Here is a 15,707-nt window from a genome sequence, read left to right on the forward strand (position 1 = left end):
GTCATTATTCTTGCCACCATACTCTCCATTCCTCAACCCGACTGAAGGATTTTTTTCTGCATGGGGATGGAAGGTATATGACCATCGCCCACATGATCAGATGTCGCTTTTAGATGCAATGGCTGCTGGGTGTGTGGACATCCATGTGGAGGACATCCAGAGCTGGATAAGACACTCAAAGAGATTTTTTCCTTGGTGTATTGCAAGAGAAAATATTCAGTGTGATGTCGATGAAAATTTATGGCCAAATGCAAGGGACCAAATGGATTAGTCCAGGACAACAGTATACTTAACTGTATACAGTCAAACTTTGCTATTTGGCTATGTTTGTTTTGTTTTTTTCTGTATTGAATGTAATGTACTTTCAGTAGGTGGCTGTAATGTATTTTTCTTTTCCAGTGTATTGCGCAGCTGAATTTATTTACTGTATTATTTGTTTGTATTACAATGTTTACTGTAAGAAATGGCATACGTTTTTCTTTTACTTTGCAATAAACGTGTGAAAATATAGGATACAACAACACATCATATATATGCATTTTGCAGCGCTTCAAGTTGTTTGTGTTTTTTCATGCATTGTTCTTTGTGTGACAAAGTCATCTTGTGAGAGAGTGCGTGTGCTATAGGTTTGGCAGCGTGTGTCACTTTTGGGTGAAGTGTGAAGTGTTCTGGTGGTTTTAGTGCATATTGCACCGAAAGTTAACTGATATGCTCAGGTGCATGTTTGTAAAGTTCACAGTGTGAAGTGTTTTGAAAAAGTGGACATGGTATTGAGACAAGTGTGAAAATGATTGGAAAACACTATAATATTGACTTATGTAGTTGAATTTTGTTTATCCACTAGAGGGCAGTCACACACTGGAGATTCCCTAATTAAGATGATAAGATAAGATAAGATAAGATAAGATAAGATAAGATAAGATAAGATAAGATAAGATAAGATAAGATACTCCTTTATTAGTCCCACAAGTGGGAAATTTGCATTGTCACGGGAGAAAGTGGACAGTACAAGAATATCCATCCGCTTATCCGAGGTCGGGTCGCGGGGGCAGCAGTCTCAGCAGGGAAACCCAGACTTCCCTCTCCCCGGCCACTTCATCCAGATCCTCTGGGGGAATCCCGAGGCGTTCCCAGGCCAGCCGAGAGACATAGTCCCTCCAGCATGTCCTGGGTCTTCCCCGGGGCCTCCTCCCAGTGGGACATGCCCGGAACACCTCCAGGGAGGCGTCCAGGAGGCATCCTGACCAGATGGCTCCTCTCGATGCGGAGGAGTAGCGACTCTACTCTGAGTCTCTCCCGAATGACCGAGCTCCTCACCCTATCTCTAAGGGAGAGCTCAGCCACCCTGCGGAGGAAACTCATTTTGGCCGCTTGCACTCGCGATCTCGTTCTTTCGGTCACTACCCACAGCTCGTGACCATAGGTGAGGGTAGGAACGTAGATCGACTGGTAAATCGAGAGCTTCGCCTTTTGGCTCAGCTCCTTCTTTACCTTGACAGACCGATGCAGCGCCCGCATCACTGTGGACACCGCACCGATCCGCCTGTAGATCTCCCGCTCCATCGTCCCCCCACTCGTGAACAAGACCCCGAGATACTTAAACTCCTCCACTTGGGGAAGGACCCCATCCCCGACCCAGAGAGAGCATTCTACCCTTTTCCGGCTGAGGACCATGGTCTCGGATTTGGAGGTGCTGATTCTCATCCCAACCGCTTCACACTTGGCTGCGAACTGTCGCAGCGAGAGCTGAAGGTCACGGTCCGATGAGGCCAACAGGACCTCATCATCTGCAAAAGGCAGAGACCTAATCCTGAGGTCACCAAGCCGGACACCCTCAACGCCCTGGCTGGGTGTGATACAGTAACTCAGGCCCCTACTTTCCCTCAGCTCTCTGCCTTTCAGTCAGCCATTCGCTGTGCTCATAGGCTGTACGGCCGTCAGAAAACTCTTCACGTCCCCCTCCTATTATCATGCACTTTGACTTTTCTGACTTTTTGTAGGAGAATCTCTTTTTTTACCAATATTTTAGTGCTAAAACAGCTGCAGATAGGAAAGCGATGAATGCCCCGATCAGGGCATTGAAGGAGTTGAGGCTTACACAAGTTTTATATGATACTCCTGAGGATGTGAATATTACCATGGATGACTTCCAGTATCTTGGAACTCTCCCTATTTAACGCCATTGAACTGCACCGAGTTCGCCGGCCAATTCCTGCAGGTCACCATGATCGCTATGGCTGCTGTGCAATGTGCTTCCCTGTAGCAGCTTTGATTGCTTTGTTTGCCCATCCAGGAGTTGCTGTCTCCACCCCAGTTATTAATCACAAAATTGCATGACTGTTACATTGTTGCTGTTGTTTAATTAAATGTCCAACCTGCCCCTCAAATTTTCACTCTCGATTCTGGGGCTGATGCTCACCACAGGTTCTGCTGTATCCTGTCTGAGTTGGGGGAAGTAAGATCTGTTTGGCTGCTGCTTATGCCCCCACCCCCACAAAGCTCATTCTTCCTGGACCTATCTAGCCATATCCTTAAACTCCATGATTATGAGCTCATTACAGGAACAGATGCCAAAGTTGTCCATGACCCAGTCCTGGATAAATCCGCTTCTCTCTTAGGTAGTCAGGTATCCCCTCTAGTCACTCAAATACTTTATTATTTGCAACAACAAACTGCAGGTGTTGCTAAGTTGGAGTCTTGATTGGGTTTTTTTGAAGATCCAGAAGAACCACATGATTTGAATTCTCTCCTTGTCGAAGGAGATGGTGAGCCAACCACTGAGAACCACTTCTTAAGAAGAAGTGCTCTTACCACGACCCCGGTCTGGTAGGACAGAAGATGCACCCAGACTGTTCTGAAAAAAAAAGATCTCTTGTTTAAAAGGAAAATTTGACCATTTCAGACAAGGACTAATTGATTGAATGTATTGGTGTTTCATCTGTTCACATTTTATTTTACAATGCAGGTTTAAAATAGTTAATCTAAATCACATATTACCCACTTTAATCCTTTCTATACCCACCTCTGTAGACTTCACAGAGCATCACTGCCAACAAAATAAGAGGGTTACAGTTAAAGTAGGTGAAAAAATTGAATGTAAAATTTGACAATCCAGGTTTTCAGCACCATGGACAGCAGCCTACTGTTGCTTAAAGGGCATTATTTTGCTCACTTTCAGTTTATAATATTATATTTATGATCTACTAGAATAGAGTATGCATGCTTCAGTGTTCGAAAAGAACATATTGTTTTCTCATGATGCACATCTCTATTCACCCTCTGTCTAATCCCTCCCCCAACGAGTCCATTGTGGTTTGATTGGTCGGTTTACACTTCATTCCCCAGTTTTTCAGTCTGCAGACAGATCCTTGCAGGTAGACAGACAATTGGTGTTAGTTTTGCGGTTTGTGAATTTATTTACAGTAATAGTGGTCATATGCTAATTATATTAACAGGATTAATAAGCCTGTATATTTAATCAGAATTCCCTAAGACCCGTGCTTTGTATTGGCCCCTCCCATTTTGACAACAACAAACTACATGTCACTGCAGGGCTTTAGAGAATAACTACTCCAATAATTGCGTAGTGATATTCATGAAGAACATGTCATCGACTACGCCCACTAATCACGGCAGCCTTAATACATATATCAATAAAAGTTTTAATACGTATTGTCTCTGTTTACGTGATAACGAAGACCTAAATATATATTTGTTTTAAATATGTGACTCATGTTAGAGAAAATATAAGTAAACCATGAGGACAGAAAAGTCACTGAATAACAGGAATGACCGACATATAGTGCCAAACAGACAAGGTGCAAAGACTGTACACATAGTACAAACAAAGTAAACGTAGTGCACTATGTATGGTGAGTTGTAAATTTGTTTGCACTTTGCAGCTTACCTTGCGTTGACTCTTTGTAGTACGGTCCCCACGACGGTAGTGAAAATATAAGGGGCTGGTTATCAGGGGGCATGGATTTTGTGGCAGTTTCTACATTGGCGTTGCTGGTGGAGGGAGCTGCATTTGTGGTTTGTATTCTGCAATGGCTTGAATGTCCTGTGTATTAAGGCAAACTCGTGGGCGATTACATCGTCCACACAGCATAGAATTAATAAGAGTTGTTCACTGTCCTCCTGTTACTGTAAAATTCTGGGAAGTTGTGATTGTTCAACTCCACTGTGCACAGTTAGGAGCAACTCCAACTCCACCTAGCAGACATACGTACGAGGTGATTGAGGTATGGAATGATTCTGTCCCTGTATGGACTAATCATCCCCAAATTCTATTGCGTCCATGATTCACCCATATCATTGTGCTAAGGTTGAGCAGCACAACATGTTTTTCCAAGCCTCAGATCACAAGACCAGCAGATAGTGAGGATAGCTGAGAAGATCATTAGAGTCTCTCTCCCATCCATCATGCACATTCACATCACACATTCCATCCGCAAAGCCACCAACATTGTGGATGACCCCACCCACCCCTCACATTATCTTTTCACCCTCCTAGCATCTGGAAAAGCATTCAGGCCTTCACACCCAGACTCAGAAACATGGCGTCAGACTACTGAACTCTCAGGAACTGATCTGATACCACACACACAACACACACACACACACACACACACACACACACACACACACATAGGGTTATAATTATATCTTCGTGGGGACTCTCCATTCATTTCTATGAGGAAAACTGTAATCCAACATGACAACCTTAACCCCTACCCAGCCCTAACGTTAACCATAAGTAACCAAACCAAATACAAGACTTCTGGCATCTTTAGTTTTTTATTAGTATTGACAGATCTTTGTGGGGACCTGAAAAACACCCCCAAAGCATCAAAATAACAGGTTTTTATCACATTGCGGGGGACATTTGGTCCCCACCATGTAATATAAACCTAATCCACACACACAAACAGACACACACACACGTGTGCGCGCACACACACACACAGATTAGGTATCTGAGTCTTTGTGGGGATTCTCCATTCATTTGTATGGGCATAACCCCAATCCTAATTATGGCAACCTTAATCCAAAATCCCTGCAGTAGTAAGCAAGAAGTAACAGTAAGTAACCAAACAAAATACAAGACTTTTGGAATTATTATTCCTTTGATTGCATTAACAGAATTTTATAAAACTGAGTCAGTTTTTTCTTTTGGGGACCAAAAACATGGCCCTACAAAGTCAAAATAACATGTTTTTATAACACTGTGGGGACATTTGGTCCCCACAACATAATATATACATGACCACCCACCCAAACACACATAGACACAAACATACACAGACTGGCTTACGTATATCCTCTATAGATTCCTGAATGAAATATCTGCAAAGCAGTTATGGCATGGCGTTAGGTTTGAACATGCAGTTTTTAAGGACACTGCACTAATTTTAAACGAAACACTGCACTAATTCTAAAATGATTTTATATGAACGTTATTTAACATAAAATAAAATAGAAATCAAACCAAAATTTAGTCTATCAAAAAACTTGTATATTACATATCTTCGAAATTAAAAACACCAGGATACAGAATTTGAATAACAAGAACTATAGTCTTCTTTCTCAAAAGCGTGAACAGCTATCTGAAGACCTACTAGTTCCTGAATTGTAGATGTTGCCTATGAAATTCGCTGAGAGTTGACGTCGCCCTACCAACGTCGCTAAAATGCTAATTGCGTCAACAAGCTATGGAAATACAGCGGTGGTACACCCCCAATACAGCGGTATTACGCATTACCGTAATGCTGCCTAGCAAAAACATAATGTCATAAAAAAAATTACAGACAGACATTATAGACAGAGCTGCGTGGTTTCCTATTGACAAGTAGATACATGATTCGGGGGCTTGAAAGGCGGCTAGATATCCAATCACGCCCAGCTACAGTATGCACAAACTAAAGATACTACTCCTGATTGGACCAGCTACAAATTCGTCCCTCCCTGACAATAAATTCTTTGTTTTCATTCGTTGAAAATAATGACAATACATATCTTCATACTTTTCGACCAATTAAAAATCTCGGTGGTTTCAATAGTTCTAACAAAATAATTGCAGGTTGAACAAAAACTTTCTGACAGAGAGATGGCGCAGAGGTGAGCAGCATCTCTTCGTATGTTTCTTGCTATTTCTTCAGATTATGTTTTGTTAGCATACTTAATTCTATATTTATTTTTATGTTCTGATTGTCACGTTCGGCAACGGAGGCGAGCCGGGAAGCAGGCGACAGCAGCCAGGAAGTCAGGTAACGGGGTTTAATTGGCAAATGACAAGCACGCAGAGACATCCACGGACAATACAATGCCGAATCTGGCATACATGGGGAGACGCGGTCTAATATACACAGGACTAATCAAATGAAACAGGACACAGATGATCACAAACAGGAATGAACACAAGGTAATGAGGGGGCGTGGCACACATCGGGATCGGACGGAGCGGATCGTGACACTGATATAGTACATGCAAATTTTGCGGCACAATTGAAATATATTTATAATTAGTTGTTTAAACTGTAGATGCTGTGGCCATTATTCTAAATATGGTTGTTTATATTTAAATGGTAAGAGAAAATATTTGTGTTAAACTTAAAAACAATAAGACAATAACAATAAGACAATATATAAGTTCTCCTAGTGGTGTCCCGTCTTGCCCCCAGAGTGCCCTGTGCTGGTGTTGCCCCTGCCTACCCTGGTCTGTCTCGTCCCCTAATGGTGTTCGGTCTCTGCGCCCTTGTCCCGCAGCAGTGCCCATCTGGTGTCTTGCCCTGCCCTCTTCCACTGTGTCTCCCATCTTAGTGTACGTATAGCCTGCTGTCTTCCCCGCTGTCCCATCTGCTCCCTCACATGCCCTGTAAAAAGTGTCCTTCAGTCCTGCGATCCTCAGTCCAGTCATTGATGTTGCTGCCTGCATGTGCTCCCCAGTGTGTCCTGTGTCTAGTGTTCTTGCCTGATCCTCCCTACCCTGTTTGGACCCCTTGTGGTCTGTTTCCTTCGCCCTTCCTGTAGTGTAGTTTTCTTTAATAAAGCCCCTTTTGGTTTTCCTCCATCCCTGTCTTCGCCTCTGTCCTTGCCCTCGACGTGACACCATTACAGTGTGACCAGGTAAATGCTGCTAGCTGGACACCACACTACTGTAAATGCTACTGAAGGCTTACCTCAGTTTATCATTATTCCCTTCGTCTTGAAAGAGAACAGCAGCAAAAAGTGGGAAAATGATTTAAAAAATAAAGAACACTGTTCTGTTAGTAAGCTTCTTAAGGTAAAGTCATTTTAAATAATTAGAATAACTGATACTTTATTAATACCTGTGGAGAAATTGTCTTTACGCCTCCCTCAACTTGCTCTTTATAGAGTAATGTCTCCTAAGTAGACATTAGTTTTAAATGGCTTCAGTACAAAGGAGACCATCCCTCTGGATTGTACCAAAGTCTACTCTGCAGTACGCCACTTTTTAAAACCCTCCGTTTAACCCATATATCATAGAAAAACTGACATTAATACCAGTGGCTATAGGTATATTTGGTGCTTTCAGATGTCTGTGAATTCTTTTAATGTTTTCCCGGTGTCTGTAGAAATCGCTGAAGTGCTTCATGTCATACCTTTCAATGTGAATGAACCGAGTCATTATGCGTTGGTGAGAGCTGGCTAGGTATATGTTATACTCCACTAGGCCCACTTTTCTTCATAACTGTCATTCAGCAATATTCATTTCTTTCCTTATATTTAATGCCTCTGCTGTGCTGGGAGTCAGCTTCCATTGGGATCCATGCTCTGGATCAATATTCCGTTAACCTGAACTGTTCAACAGACTGCAGACCACATTCTGCAATTTCATCTGTCTGACCACTAACAGGAAGTATAAAAGACAAGCACACCCTCAGAATGGATTCATATGTGGCCTTCCCAGTATGCACCTCTGTCAGCAGGTCAATGACAGATCTAAACCAATTTTGCCTGAGCTACGGAGCCCCTGCATCTCTGGACAGACCTAATCCATCTCTGGTCCAGTTGACACCCATAGGCACTGCTCAGGCTGAAGTTGACAGCCGCAGGCAGAATCCGTTGTGCGTGTTTCTCCTGACCGTTTGACCCCAGATGCCCCCCAGGGAGTACTATGTGGTCCTACCTTTTCACCACCAGAGTTGCCCTCAGTTGAGAACTGATCTCCATGATGTCTCACTAAACTTGAGGCCTGATTGGTGGAATCCCAGCTGGTAGGACGAACGCTGAGGAGGGACGTACATAAGTTATTGTGTTGCTATAGAAGAGGAAAGATCTTAGTTTTGCTATCTGTTGTTGCATGGCTTGGATACAAACAATACTGATTAGCAGGGATTAAAATAGGAATAGGAGACATTTAAGATCTACCCTGAAGGTTTTTCAAACCAGTCATTTAGATCAGGAAATTCATATACATAATAGCCAGCTGAAACTTTATAAAACTTCTGTCAGAACAAATAAATACATTTTTAATCTGAAAAATAATAAATAAAAATGGGAGGATGGTGCTAAAGGGGTCTAGTTTCAATCTTCCAGCCTGTCAGCTTAACATTTATAGAAAGTGCCAGACAGTAAATCACCTTTGCCAAGTGAATGAAAGAAGCTTGACCTCGTTGGATGATGGACTAAGAGCAGTGCTAAACACCGCTCACGCCCTGACTCCCCCCACCTGTCCCAAAGCAGGATGCATGGGTTAGTGCGGGGAAGCATTGGTGAATGCTGGTGAAGGTGCCGCTATTGCAACTTCAGACAAAGGCACCAGGACTTCGAGCCTCAGTGCCGAGTCTCTGAGAGCTCATCAAAACACTGACGGGCCAAGCAGCCCAGCAAATGGAATGTTGTCTTTCCCAGGAATGGATGCCAGAGGGCTCCAAAAATCTGCTGTGAGCCATAGACTGTGAGTGTCTGTGCCTTTGTTTGTGTACAGAGTGAAGGTGCCACTCACAGCCGGTTTTCCCACCATGCTGCTGGGATGGAGAGCTGCTCATGCGGAGACTGCTGGTCCAGCAGAAACCTGTGGCACGCCAGCAACACTGAATATGGTGTTGGGTCCAGCACTGGCGATGCATTGTTTGACCCTGTCGACCCTGTGTTTCACTCTCCCAGAACACCCTAAGGCGTGATGGTAATGGAGCCCCTGTGCCAGAAATTGAGGGCTGATTCTATGCATGAGTCGTCTGCATGCAGTCCCAGCATGCTCTGGGCTGGAGACACGTGTGGAGCCGCTGAGCTGCAGTGTGCTTGGGTAACACTGCCTTCAGTGACTCACAGAGCCGTGCTGTGTTGCTTTGGAAGGCTTCTCTTCTTCCACACAGGAACTCACAATAGCAGAGCCCGAAATGACAGCCCTCCACAGGAACACACAGTGCTGTGTGCATATCCCTGGTGGGTGTGCACATCAATCTCACTGATTATACCCAGTGACTGACTGCTCCTGTTCTGTCCAAAACACGCCTCTTGGGTCTCATGTTCTCAGCATTCCCTGGAAGAGCGGTCCCCTGGCTGAGTGCTGTAGAGGGAGTCTGTGATCTGGCTAGGATCTACGTCCATGTGGACAGATGTATCGTAGACAACCAGAGTTCCTCCCTGGCTGTTCTCTCATTATCCAGGTAAATATTTCATTATCCAGGTAAAATTATCGAACCCTTTCAAAACTGTTTTGCTCCTTAAGCAAATTAATTGAGTTGATTTTGTTGAAAAAGGAGGAAATTAATTCATTTAGGCAGACTCTCAAACATGCCTGTCGGTATGTCGAGCCCACACTCACTGAACACCAGGGGGCAGTGCCCACACCCACAATGGCACCTGGGATTTTTTTGCCACATGTACTGATGATAGTGTCACATGAAGAGCATGGTTGATCGATCTCTGATGAGATGATGAGTGTTCACTGGTCCAGTACGTTTCCTCGCATACCGACTTCCCCAGAATATATGGTTCTGATGTGTTTTGGGTCACCGATGCCCTCAGTTTGGTGCTGATAGATGAAGGTTTGGGTCCGTTAGGTAGCTAGTGCCACGGCGCACACCTGTGGCTGAGCGTGCCGGCTCTTGTAGGCCTGGCAGTGGGCCCATCCAGATCGGGCTCCCGGCTGTTCCAGCTTGTGAGGAGGACAAGCAAACCCTGGGCCCACTGGCCCTCAGGAGCCTGTCAGAGCGCATGTTAAATTAGCCATTTGTTTTTGCTCACAGGGAGGTCTGCACACAACACTGATGTGGAACGAGGCCTGGCCTGCCTGTGGTTCAGCAAGGACCCACTCCATGCATACTAGCTGTAACAGGTCTTTTACCGTCACACACGCTGCCGGCGGGCAGGACAGCAGGACACAGAGAACGGCTGTCAGAGGCCCCACATCACTCAGATCTCCCTCATACAGAAGGCCGAGTGCGAGTGGCCCCCGCCACCCTCGTCGGGCCCAGCCCAGCCTGGCTGAGCTGCAGTAAGAGCGGAGTGCTTGAAGGCCATAGATCCCAACTGGAGCACAGAGATCCTGTTTGAAGAGTGGATCCCCTCAATATCTCTGTGTCACTGTTAATTTAAGTGCATCTCTCAACCTGTGTCTGTCACTCTAAGTGTATCTCCCAGCCAGAATCCATCAATCAAGTGCATCTCTCAACCTGTGTCTGTCACTCTAAGTGTATCTCCCAGCCAGAATCCTTCAATCAAGTGCATCTCTCAACCTGTTTTCTGTCAGTCTAAGTGTATCTCCCAGCCAGAGTCCATCAATCAAGTGCATCTCTCAACCTGTGTCTGTCAGTCTAAGTGTATCTCCCAGCCAGAATCCATCAATCAAGTGCATCTCTCAACCTGTGTCTGTCAGTCTAAGTGTATCTCCCAGCCAGAATCCATCAATCAAGTGCATCTCTCAACCTGTGTCTGTCAGTCTAAGTGTATCTCCCAGCCAGAATCCATCAATCAAGTGCATCTCTCAACCTGTGTCTGTCGGTCTAAGTGTATCTCCCAGCCAGAATCCATCAATCAAGTACATCTCTCAACCTGTGTCTGTCGGTCTAAGTGTATCTCCCAGCCTGTATCTATAAGTCTATCTCTAGAGTGTTTAACAGCAGCAACAGCTTGTTAGCTACTTTTCTTTATTTGTTTGACATTCTGATTATTTGGTTTTAAATTTCTTACAAATTACTTCCCAGGTACAAACTGATATTAAAATAATATAAAAATTCCAACAAACTGCCAGGCATCTGGCTTGAGACTGTAAGGATTGCAGTCCCTTAATGACAGGTGGGAACAGTTTCTGAAGCACGGTCCCCTTTAAAACCACTCTGGAGAATAAGGTCCCTTCACAGAGCCCTGCTGCACGACACTGAGCTGAGGACAAGCAGGCTAACATTTGAATTAGCATCCCTGCACGCATCTGCCTTCTGGAGTGAAACCCAAATCACCCCACTGTGCAGGTTCCAGGCTGTATTTGGTTCTTGTGTTCAGAAGCCTCTAATGTTACTGTGCTGTCGCTGTCACCGACAGTGATTCATTCTCTTGAATATCCATGTTTATTTAATGTGTGATCTGAAGCCTGTGATGTCATTGTGATGTTAGTGTCTCAGACAGTGATTCATTCTCTTAGTTGAATATCCTACTTTTTATAAAGTTTGTCTGTTCAGAATTCTGTGTCATTGAGTTGTTACTGTGCTGTCACAGTCCAAGACACCGCCTTGGTTCATAATCCTCCTGTTGAATGGAGGGTCCCCACAAAGATGTGAATACAAACATGTCACATATGCTGTCTTGGTTCACTCTACTACTGTTTATTTAGTTTATGTGTTCAGAAGCCTGTATCACTGGGCTGTCCTCTGTTAATTTCCTGTCACTGATCCGGACAGCATAACTTTAATGAATAAATCCATCATGCTCCAATGGGGCAGGAAAGCTGTATGTTTGCCGCTGTGAGATTTCTGTGTGTCTGCCCATGCTACCTGCATCCCACTCCACCCCCCCAGGCAGGTTGCTTTCTGTCCCCTGGCTTCCCATACCCCTGATCACCCTGGCAGAGATGTACTTCCACTTTGAATGAGACGATTGTCAACTAACCTCACAGGTCAACAGTTACAGGTCAGCAGGTGCCTTTGCTGAAATGTTAGTGTTGGCTCCGTGTCACACCATCCATATGGAACAGTTTGTTTGGTCACGTTTCCCCCATTATGACACCCTTTGGCCATCTGCTCCTGGTCACATGTTCTAATGAGCCATACATCAAACAGGTTTGTGGGGGAGGGGTGTTCAAGTGATTAAAGACAGGGAGGAGACAGACTGTCATGCATCTTCACGAGCCCCGCTTTGCTTCTGAAAATCAGGACTTGTTTCTGTACACTTGTTGCGTGTCCTAATTTTACCCACTACTGGCGGTGATTCCCATATATCAGCACTATATCTGCCTTTTCATAATCTGTAAACCTAGGTACTGTGATGTATATTCTGCCTGTTCATGGGGTAATCTCTAATCTAATCTAATCTAATCTAATCTAATGTGTATTCTACCTCTACATGGGATAATCTCTAATCCCAGTAAGCATTATATGTATTCTACCTCTACATGGGATAATCTCTAATCCCAGGATCTGTGATGTGTATTCTGATTGTTCCTGGGGTAATCCCACAACCAGCAGTGTATATTTCATCTGTTCATAGGATAATCAGAATCAGAACTTTACTGCCATTATGTACCAACATACCAGAATTGTTTGTGGTCCAATGCCAAACATGAAGTACATAATATTAAAGGAGAAACACTTCACAGAATACTATGTATAAAAATAGGAATTCAACAAAGCACACAAACATGTACAGAGGACCTCCACGATCATACAGATGATAGAATGAAAGAGATCTTATGACAACAATGAACATAGAAGAGGAGAATTATCCCTGGCTGAATGGACTGCATGTGAGTGACAGGGATACTGAAGTACTAGGTGAGTTTATTTATCCCTTCTGTTCCTCTTCTGATCAACATCCTTGTTTATTAAATCAGCATTCACGTAGTGCTATATTTACATCAAAGTGAAGTGCTGCTTTCTAAATTCCATTTTTAAAATGAATCCTGGGTCCAGATTATGGAGAAGTGCCTACTGGGAATTGCATTACAGAAATGATGGCAAAATCGTAATTTTATGACTTCTACTAATAGTGAATGGCTCGCAGTGTTAATCACTAGCAAATGCACCACACAAGCATTCTATGTTCTTTTAGCGCCCCTTGTGGTGAAAACTCCTGCTGATTAAAAGATGGTAACATTAGCTTTGGCTTGGTTCAGCAAGCAGGTAGGAGAACCCGTGTCTGTAAATAGCCTACAGTATGTGAGATGGACTTCCATTCCGTCTCAAGTGTCCCCATGCTTCTTGGAGTTCAGACACAGAGTAGGACACCTGAGTGAAGTGTTGTGGTTGTGATGGGCTCTGCTCTGGCAGGAGGTCATCTGAGCACGGGAAGGAAGAGCACAAAAGGACAGGGCTCTACAGTAGGCAGGTGGCCCAGTGCATACTGGGTGTATATAGCTGGGTCACCTTCCTTCAGTGTGGCCTGTGAATAAAATCCCTGAAAACTGAGCTTTACCTTCATTCAATGAGAAGCACCTCTTAAAATATATTTGTCTATAGTCCAAATGAAATGTTGAGAGGGGGGCTCCTTTAATGTAAAGTGTTATTACTGCTTGAGGAGCAGCACTGATGGCTTTAATCTTGGACGACCAATATACTCTTGCTTTTTATGCCATAAGCTTCTACTTGTTGCCATTCTCTACATGTCCTTCTGCTAGTGAGGTACACACACGGTCTAAAGGGCAGGTGCTCAAACAGGGCTGTGTGGTTCTCAGTGGATTTTGCATGAACTTCAGTTATTGAAAAGGGACAGATTATTTAAACATACTGCCAAAGGAAGGCACCATTTTATGAAATTTGAAATAAAAAACACACACACACATTTGTATTCATATCTTTGTGTGGACTTTCATGTCATTTCTACAGGAAAAGTTTTTTGATTGCAGTCATGGATTTTTATAAAACTTAGTTTCCCCTTGTGGGGACTGATAAAGTGGTCCGCACATTGTCAAAATAACAGGTTTTACATTACTATACAAACACAAACCGATGAATGCTTTAACAGCTATTTTCTGCAAGAGTTTCAGACTCATCTGTTTATTTTTATATACCCACTTAGTGTACAGTGAGGGATTGGGTGCAAGGTAAGAATAACTTGGGAAGCCACACCTGTTACCAAATCCTTCAATGTGGGCTAGTGCAGATATTTGGCAGCTACAACAAAAGCTGCATGTGAACAGAACAAGGCAGTGGTGTGAACAGATCTTTGACTCATGATGCAGTGCTCTGCTCACTCTTGGAACACACTCTTGCACACTTTGTAGTAAGCAGTACCCTAAAACACTCTTTGGGGTCATTTCGTACCTTAGAGGGGTTTAAAACTCCATTTAACCGTACTAAATAGCAACATATCATGGTGAAATCAGCAAAACTAAAAGTTATTCAGATTAATAATAATTGCATAATTGTCTGTTTAATCTGATATTATAATTATTGCGATACAGTCACATGACCTTTCACCACGTGCAGATTCATTTCATTCCATCACTCTGTCTGGGTACTTAACATTTTTGTTATGTTTTTTTAAACTTTGTTGATAAAATTTGATGAAATTTGGATGGCATCTGGCTTGTGTTAATATTTTGTTTATTTTTACTCTAAAATATAATAAACATTGTGGTATGAACTGTAGAGGGGAAAGTGTGGGCAAAGTATCTTGGTGTATTCTCGGGTAAGTAAAAGCATACAGTAAATCGCTGGCTTATTATTCATCATATATTATTGTATACATTTTTGCTATCTTAATATTGTCCTGTTACGTTAAGCCATTTATTCTGTGTTGTAATGTTAACATTACAGTGCTGTGCCTGTTTTCATTATTACGACTAATTTGGTTTGATTGCACATAAGTGAATGTTTTGTAGGTAAATTACACATCGATTTATTTGCTGTTGCATTATATTTATTCACTAGGTCAACCACTCCCAGCAAACTTGCGTTACTCCCACAAGAACCATGTTTCTTATCAAGAAAGTTGGAGAAGTTCACACTATACTATGTTTTACATATTTGTTTGCGCCTGGATGGTAGAGGCTGTTCATGCTGAATCCAATTAAACATTGAAATATAGTTTAGGATTATTTAGAGCGTGTTAATGCTGTGAGCAAGGAAGCATAGAACACAGAGGTGCAAGTTTTATTATGTATATATTTAAATACAAGTAAAAAACAAAAATCATTTAAGGGCTCAGGAGAGAGGCCGTCGCTTTGAGGAGGTGGGTCAGAAACCACAGGCACCATGTTTATATGGCTTCCAGGGTGAAGAGCTCTGAAAAGCAGAAATAAAAATGTCCTTGTTAGTGTGACACATAAAGAAATACGACATCCTTCAATATGCTGATCCCCTTCCTCATCATTTTTTCCTCCTCTAGTCACTATCAATGGGAATTCCATTGATCCCTTCCTCTTTTTTGAGTGGACCTCCTCACTCTCCATCTCTGTCTGTTCTCCTATTTTACACCTCTTCTTCTCCTCTCTCCTTTGCCTAGGCTCCATGCTCCTCATCCTTCCATTCATGTTCTCGTTTTCTTTCACACTTCCTTCCTCTGCCTTGTCTTTCTTCTCTTTCTCT

At 43.2% G+C, this 15,707-nt stretch overlaps 1 long non-coding RNA gene across 1 annotated transcript; it reads left to right on the forward strand.

Annotated features, from left to right (window-relative positions):
• The first annotated feature begins 9,286 nt into the window (after positions 1–9,286).
• LOC140586421 (uncharacterized) lies at positions 9,287–11,550 on the forward strand. Its single transcript, XR_011988226.1, has 3 exons — positions 9,287–9,411; positions 9,503–9,635; positions 10,218–11,550. It is a non-coding gene; the product is annotated as an uncharacterized lncRNA (long non-coding RNA).
• The last annotated feature ends 4,157 nt before the right edge of the window (positions 11,551–15,707 follow it).

The sequence above is a fragment of the Paramormyrops kingsleyae genome, unplaced genomic scaffold (genome assembly GCF_048594095.1).
Source record: "Paramormyrops kingsleyae isolate MSU_618 unplaced genomic scaffold, PKINGS_0.4 ups56, whole genome shotgun sequence".
Taxonomy (NCBI): domain Eukaryota; kingdom Metazoa; phylum Chordata; class Actinopteri; order Osteoglossiformes; family Mormyridae; genus Paramormyrops; species Paramormyrops kingsleyae.